Source organism: Lactuca serriola, chromosome 9 (genome assembly GCF_051521515.1).
Source record: "Lactuca serriola cultivar US96UC23 chromosome 9, Lser_US96UC23_V15, whole genome shotgun sequence".
NCBI lineage: Eukaryota > Viridiplantae > Streptophyta > Magnoliopsida > Asterales > Asteraceae > Lactuca > Lactuca serriola.
Genome location: NC_136416.1, coordinates 41791758 through 41799696, shown reverse-complemented (window position 1 = coordinate 41799696; position 7939 = coordinate 41791758). Strand labels below are relative to the sequence as shown.

The 7939-nt window shown below is 32.7% G+C and overlaps 1 pseudogene across 1 annotated transcript; it reads right to left on the bottom strand.

Annotated features, from left to right (window-relative positions):
• Window positions 1-5557: 5557 nt before the first annotated feature.
• Window positions 5558-7650, bottom strand: LOC145073808 (protein trichome birefringence-like 34; annotated as a pseudogene). Its single transcript, XR_013691550.1, has 5 exons — window positions 7082-7650; window positions 6768-6948; window positions 6463-6659; window positions 6217-6384; window positions 5558-6133 (listed from the first exon to the last, which is right to left on the bottom strand). The product of XR_013691550.1 is annotated as a protein trichome birefringence-like 34 (transcript).
• Window positions 7651-7939: the final 289 nt, after the last annotated feature.

Sequence of the window (7939 nt, the reverse complement as noted above, 5' to 3'; positions counted from 1 at the left end):
TATGTTCGCACTGTTGCGCTGAAACTTCGAAAAATCACAACTTTTCATATGAAATCAGATTTGGACGTTCTCTGTATGCATGCTCTGGTTTTACTATTAGTACGACTTACATTTATATTACTTAGACTAATAAGCAACATATTGAAAGTTCACTTTTTACGACGCACATGGTCGTGTCGGTTTAATCACAAACTTCGAAGAAGCATAACTTCTTTATACGAAGTCGGATTTCAAAGTTCGTTACATGTACGGAATCTGTGATACATATACTATAGCGTTGGTTAAGGTTATTTATACTAAATAACCTTCTATAAAAACTTTTTTTATCACTTATTTTATTTTAATTGTCTAGCCCGAAGTTGCGGACGATACAATTATCTACCCATTAGGATGATTACGTCCCAGAATCATCAGCATAACAGACTTGTATAATGACTCGTACGTGACTTTTCCATCTTAGGCAGTAATTGTAAATCTTGTATTTTCAAATGAGTTTCTAACTCTTAGGACTTATCGATGGCTGTTGGTACTCAATCTTACACATACTCTTTATTCTAAATTCGATCTTCATCGGAGACTCTTGCTCATTCTAGGACATACTTAACTTATGATAATGTCTTTACTTTGACTACCATAACAGGCCAAATGGTCATGCTCTAATGATCTTTCATCGTATGATGCAATGGCTAGACTCATATTTCTTTGAGTTAGATTCTAGTATAAAAAATATCTCGCTTCATGATCTAATGTGATATAATCACATCATACTAGGTAGCATTTCTAGCTACAAGATGCTTAGTCTTAACGACCATGATACTTATATTGATCTCTTCGATTATCCTTTCCTTTAATCTTTTAATTAAAATCGGACGCTACATCGATCACGGTTCTTTGAACCGATTAACTTATCTTGCAAACTCATTCCCAAGTCGGAATCGATTTGATATGACCATTAGGGTTGGAATAACAGTTATAGGCCTGAAAAACACTCTACCTTTTTACCTTTTACCTAGGACAAAACCTTCTTTTATATTATTCAATATCACGTATATTTACTTGAACAATGACATCTCTAATGTGACTAATGTCAATATGATTCATTCTCTCATGGAACATTAAATCATTTATAAATTATATAACATTTTCACCGTCATAGATAATATTTCAAGATAAATCACAATAATGCTCACTATGTTCGGGTGAGAGCAATTCAAAGATAGGTGACCCACTAGGATGCTTTCACGTTGCCCATAGTAGACATTATTGTGGTACGTGTCTTTAGGGGATGTTACAACTTCAATTTTACTCAAATCAATGATATGATTATTCACTATTTTGGATAAAACCAAATAACTACTTAGACAATTTAGATTGGATTATTTGGTTCGGATATTCAGATTTTGGGATTGGTTTTCCACAAAAGCGAATTATTATTTTGGATTTCTAAGTGGTTTTGCTTTATAAAGTAAGAACTGAATAGTCCAAAAAAGCCGAATAAACATTTTATTATTTATTTATTTTTAATATATATATATATATATATATATATATATATATATATATATATATATATATATATATATATATTTGTTAATTTGATGATTCGTTTTTTCAAATAGATTAAAAAGTTTCATCTAATAAAAAACCTTAATATACATTTTATCTCAATAGTTTTTATCTATAAAATATTAAACTATAATATATATTTTTTTGTATTTGTTTATAAAATTTAAAGCAAATCTAAATAATTTGTTTTTATTTCTTCTATAAAGTAGGCTAGCATTCTCATTATATGTGGTTTTACAATGTTTCGATTTTTGAAAACCGAAATATAAAACCGATTCAACCGAACTTTCATTTGGTTGGATCAGATCAGATTTGAATTTAATTCGGAATATTTGGATCTGTGTTTTAAAAATCAAAATTAAATTGGATTCATTTGATTGGATTGGATTGAATTGATGCATCCAACGAACACCCCTATTCAATGATAGATTCAAAAGTAGCCTTCCAAATAACACCGTAGTCACCAACAACAAAGACAAAACATATAATAGATATTCATTTGTGATGATCACATGCATAATTTAAAATACCATATATAAATAGTCTTAATGTCAGTTTCCCAAACTTCAAGAAGGAATTATAAGAATATTTAAGATCCATGAAGATCCAATGAACGCTTTTTGGTGTTCTTTACCCAGGCTTGGCATAAATCAACTTACAACACTCAAAGGATAAAATATATTGGGATAAGAGCAAACAATAACATACATCGATGATATAACATAACTGAAATAAGGAACACTATTCATGTAATCGATTTCTTTGTTGGTTTAAGGAGAATACTCGGATGATAATAAAAAATATACAACTAATTGTATACTCAATGGCTTGACATCTTGCATAGCAAACTTGTATAAGATTTTATTGATGTAACTTCTTTGACACATGTAGTTACCCAGTTGACCGATATCTTGAAATATTCATATATACCAAATGCTTTCTTGGCTTTACCCAAGTCATTCATTTCAATTTCATTATTCAATTAGCCTTTTAGTTTCTTTAATGTAATGTTGTCTTTTACAACTATAATTATGTCAACAACATAGAGAAGTAGGTGAATGACATTGCCCTTAACGACCTTAAGGTATACACCTATCATAATTTGACTTTTTACAACATTAAGAGATCATGAAAGTATTGAATTTATTGTACCATGGTATAAATGTAGAATCATAGAATAAGGATATCCTATAATAGTAGTGTCCCATATAATATAACCTATTAGACATCCTATGATAATGTTCATTGATAATAAAATAACATTTTGAGATCATTAGGACACTACGTTGACCAATATATTTATAACCCTTGTCCTTAAAACACTAAGGGATATGAGATTTCTATTTTTCTTAGGAATAAACTAGAATACTGATAAAGTTTGAATAATGTCATTAAACATCTTGATACAAATATAACTAATTCCTTCAAGCTTCCATTGGGAATCATAAAAATCCAAGAGCTAAACATTGATTACGGTTTAGTTAAAATGTAATAAAACAATCTTTATGAGGACACATGTGATAAGTGCAAGCCGAATAAATAACCAATTCATCATTGATGCGAACACCCTCGATATCATCTGCAAGAACTTCTCTATAGTGTCATTATTGTTATGAGTGAGATTTGCTTAGATCACATCTTTCGTTGTATCATTTCTCTTCTTTTTCATTTGCAACATGTATCACTCAGAAACCTCGTGAATATCTTTTATGTAATACTTGCAAGACTTACCTCTACTTTTGGATTTAGAACGACCTTTGTTTCCTTGAAAATCATTTTTTTAGATCGACCATGTAAAGATAAACCTTTACCTTGAGCCTTGCTTCACCCGTTGAAAACGAAAAGTATTTTTTATTGTTTTACTTAGAATAAAAGGCTTTACTAACTTTATTTAAGGTAAGAGTATCATAGATATAAAGAAAAATGTATGTACGATTAGAAATAAGGTTCTAAAGCATACATAAAAGATATCCCAAATCCTCATCATCATATTTGATTTGTGTAGTATCTAAATTAGAATTGATTTCCTTGATGTCAAAGATATAGGCAAGCAAATTTACTCCATCTTGAAGTTTATGTAAGAATAACTTCTATTTTAAGTGCATCTTACTGGTGAGATCCCTATTTGTACAAATCGATTCCAAGTTTGACCACAAGGCAACATCAATATTTTATTTAACCATTTTTTATGGATATCGTTATGTATGTGAAACTAGAATTGATTTAGAGATTTATAAGCAATTCTTTTCCCATCTCCCGTACAAGTAGTTTGATTCTTTCTTGCAAACAAATACAAAGTATCATCATAGTCATCTTGAGCAAATATAACTCTCACATTCACCTGCGACAAGGAAAACCTAATGTCACAATCCAGAAGTGGGAGATCATACTTCATGGAAGCTATAAAGGAACACTAATCATAACATCTAGAAGGTTTAATGGGACATCAATTTATGGATGCAAGTTTATAGGGATGAAAATTGATTAGTACTTAGGGAAGTCCTAAGATAAAATCGATTAAGGTTAGCTGATGTAGGATGAAATAGATAGATAGATAGAGGAAAAATCAATTAAGAAATAACTATTTAAAGGATTGTGGAAACGTATTAGGATTTTAGGAAAGTAGGCTATGATACTATTTGTTATACTATGATGAACAAATATAAGAAACATAATAAATCATGAGACACAAAATGTTTGGTCTAAATGCTTTCAAGAAACCCATTGAGGCAATACTTGTGTTATTTTAAAAATTTACAAAGAGAAGGGAGGTTTCATCGTTGTGATTGAAAATGATATATATATATATATATATATATATATATATATATATATATATATATATATATATATATAGAGAGAGAGAGAGAGAGAGAGAGAGAGAGAGAGAGAGAGAGAGAGAGAGAGAGAGAGAGAGAGAGAGAGAGAGAAGAGAGAGAGAGAGAGAGAGAGAGAGAGAGAGAGAGAGAGAGAGAGAGAGAGAGAGAGAGAGAGAGAGAGAGAGAGAGAGAAGAGAGAGAGAGAGAGAGAGAGAGAGAGAGAGAGAGAGAGAGAGAGAGAGAGAGAGAGAGAGAGAGAGAGAGAGAGAGAGTAAAATGACAACTAAGAAACTACCAAACACGGCTAAATTTGGAAATGAAGTCTAAGCAGAATCAATCCCATCTATGCACAAGTGTTGCTTATTGCTTAACGCTTGTCATGCAAGCTTGGGTTTCAGAACATCAACTTCAACACTTGATTAATTTCGATTGGATATGCTGATTTTAGGCTTCCATCAATTTATTTTGGAAATTGATAAGGGATTGTCATATAGATTTTCCTTACCTTTTACTTTGCAATAGAAGTCTGTTTGTAGGATCCTAGTTTGACGGTGGGACTGAAAGCCCCAATCATATCACACTTTTATTGCCCAAAGAATCACAAAGTAAATGGTCCTAGTGATTAATATGAATGGTGAGGTGTACAATCATAACCGTTTATAATCGACCAAATAAAACCGAATTGATTTTTTTTTTTATAAGTTGTTCAGTTAGATCGAACCGCCGGTTTTATATAGTGTTGTTTTTAATAAAAAAAACCGTTTTTTTCTAAAAAAAATTTTTTTTTTAATCCAAAAAAGTCATTTTTTTAACAAAATCTCACTTCTAAAAAAAATTAGAAAACCAAACCTAATATAACCGAAAATGATTTTTTAAGAAATATTTTTTTTTAACTAAACCGGTTTAAACCATGTGTTTGTGCACCTATGATCTATATGGTGGGCTCATCATTTATGGGTCCGTTGTGTTGTAATTTTTTGTAATTGGAAAATTGCTAAGCTTATATTAAGCTAAGAAAACATGTTCGGTGCAGTTAAGGTTCCCATGGTATCCGTACTTAACTACATCGTTATCGTATAAGGCTGCAAGGTATACATGCACCACAAGGTGCAGTGCTGATGACATGACTGTTTCAGTACACATTAGTTATTAGTGAATAACGAGTAAAACTATAGAAAAATCAACATTACTTTTCATAATAAACAACCATTCAGTTTTATATCCGACTTACATCAATGAACAAAAACAACACATCCCTAGAACTGTTTGACATAGCTTTTAAAGTGATTTTTACTTTTATCTTTTTCAATAACTTCAAAAAAATTAGAATCCAAAAGTTCAGAAAAAATGATCAAGAACAGTTTTCTTTGGTTTCTTACCGTTATTTATTTGCTGGTGGGTTTATCGGGAAAATGTAAGCTAAGAGAAGTTCATTCCAAATATCAGGAACTCCAGGGAGACACCAATGTGTACAATCTGCAACACTTTCTGGCTTCTTCTTTTGAGCATCGGTTAAGGGACTCCATAGCTTCCTATGGACCGAAGGGTGTGCATCTTTTCTGTATTGTGTTAGTTGTGTTATGTTTATCAGTTGCACATTCACTCCCTTGGCTTTCAATTTACTCAATAAAGACTCCAATATTTGCAACATTTGCTGATTCGTTCCACTTTCCCAGAATCCGTCTTCCATCACAGGCTCTGTTTCATTATAACAGCTTCCGTGCTTCTTGCCTCCCCAGTCTTTAGCCCTACAAATTCAAGAGATATTTGTAACACTTCGAATGAGAAAATGACCATAAAGGAAAAACAAAAAGGTTTTGTAATTAAGTACCTTGAATGAGTTGCTGTAAGGCCCATGAAAAACATCTTTGTCTTTGCAGGATCGATATGGATGTGTACCCATTTCGACCATGTTTCCAGAACTTTTTTGTAGGCACGAAGATTATCAATTTCATCGTAAACTTGATTAGGATCACCCAGCAATGATCCAGGACTCTTCCTGACATGGAACCAAAAGAGACTTAACATGTTAGTTTCATATTGACGTTTCGTAGAGGTGATACTTATATAAACTTACAATAACTTTATTATGGGTAATTTCCACCAAAGATACGTATTAAAGACAAGTATATCTGCATCAACCCAATGCCTGGCATGTTTCTCAATGGCTTTGATTCGAATAATTCGATGGTCAAGGCGATGGTTTGATGGATCATCGCCATTAGATTCGACTAGCATTGGAGCCCAGTAGTAGTCAATTGAGATATTGTAGTCCTGTGTTGTATCAATGACTAGTTGGTCGCATAATTTAAAAGAAAAAAACGACTTTTGTGGCAACAGATGGAGAAGTGCAGAAGGTGCGAAAGGAAACTTAGGACTTACAATGGCTCTGAAGGTGTACAAGGTATTATTCAAAGTACCCCCCAAGCTAACTTTCTTTTTCCCTGGGATTGATGAATGGAGCATGCACATCATCGAATCCCATTGGTTCCTGTTAACAGAGTCACCGATAAACAGTAGCCTTTTACACTTTAATCGCTCTACTATTGCTTTGCCATCAAACCTATTCACTTGACGAAGGAAAAGGCATTATAAGAAGCAAAGATAATCGACAAAAATGTTAATAACATCGGGCATTCATGAGAGAGAGAGAGAGAGAGAGAGAGAGAGAGAGAGAGAGAGAGAGAGAGAGAGACCTAGGGAAGTCGCAGCCATGGGGTTGCCACCTCCATTGCTGATACTTAGAATCCTTTCTGCCATATGTTAAGCAAGCTAAATCACCAAGGAGATAAGGGCACTCGTCTTCTTTATACAAAGGGTAATGACTATTGTTATCATGAACCCATCTGCCGGAGAACAAATCACAGGTATCCGTTAAAGACAGTGGTGCAAGCTTCAGTCTTCTCTGATGATCAAAAACTCTTTTATTTGTTTTTGTAATTGTAATTCTATTCTTATTTTCATCATCATTCGTAATCTTACTCGTAGTCATAGTAGAAAGAGTAACCTTATCCTTGATTTATTGCTTCTTGATTATTGTTCCTGTAATAAAAGCTTAAAGTCACCAATCCTCCAATTAAGAACATGACTACGCTACACTTGAACATGGTCTTAATGTCCCATAATCCAACTGAGTAATGCTTCTTCCCCATCTCTCTCGTGCCCCTCTTTGTCACACGCAAAAAAAAAAAAAAAAAAAAAGAGAAAACAAAGAGGGAGGCCGAGTAATCTTGGTAGAGAGAGACTACAAGTCTATAATTCTAAGGAAGAGTGGTGCGAGAGGATAATAAGAAAGAGGTTAACTCTATTTATAGTTTCATGATTATCCTTTACCGGACAACTTGAACATCACTCTAAATCATGTTTTCCACTTCAAATACTATTTTCCACTCAATTTTAAGATAAATGAAGATTATCAGTCAATATACTAACGACACATTTTGTTTGCACCAAATTGAATAAAATAGTAGTGTCATTTTTATTCCCCTCTAATTATATCATTACTATATACAAAACGCCTATTTTCCTGGTGGCGCTCAAAACCATTTGGCACT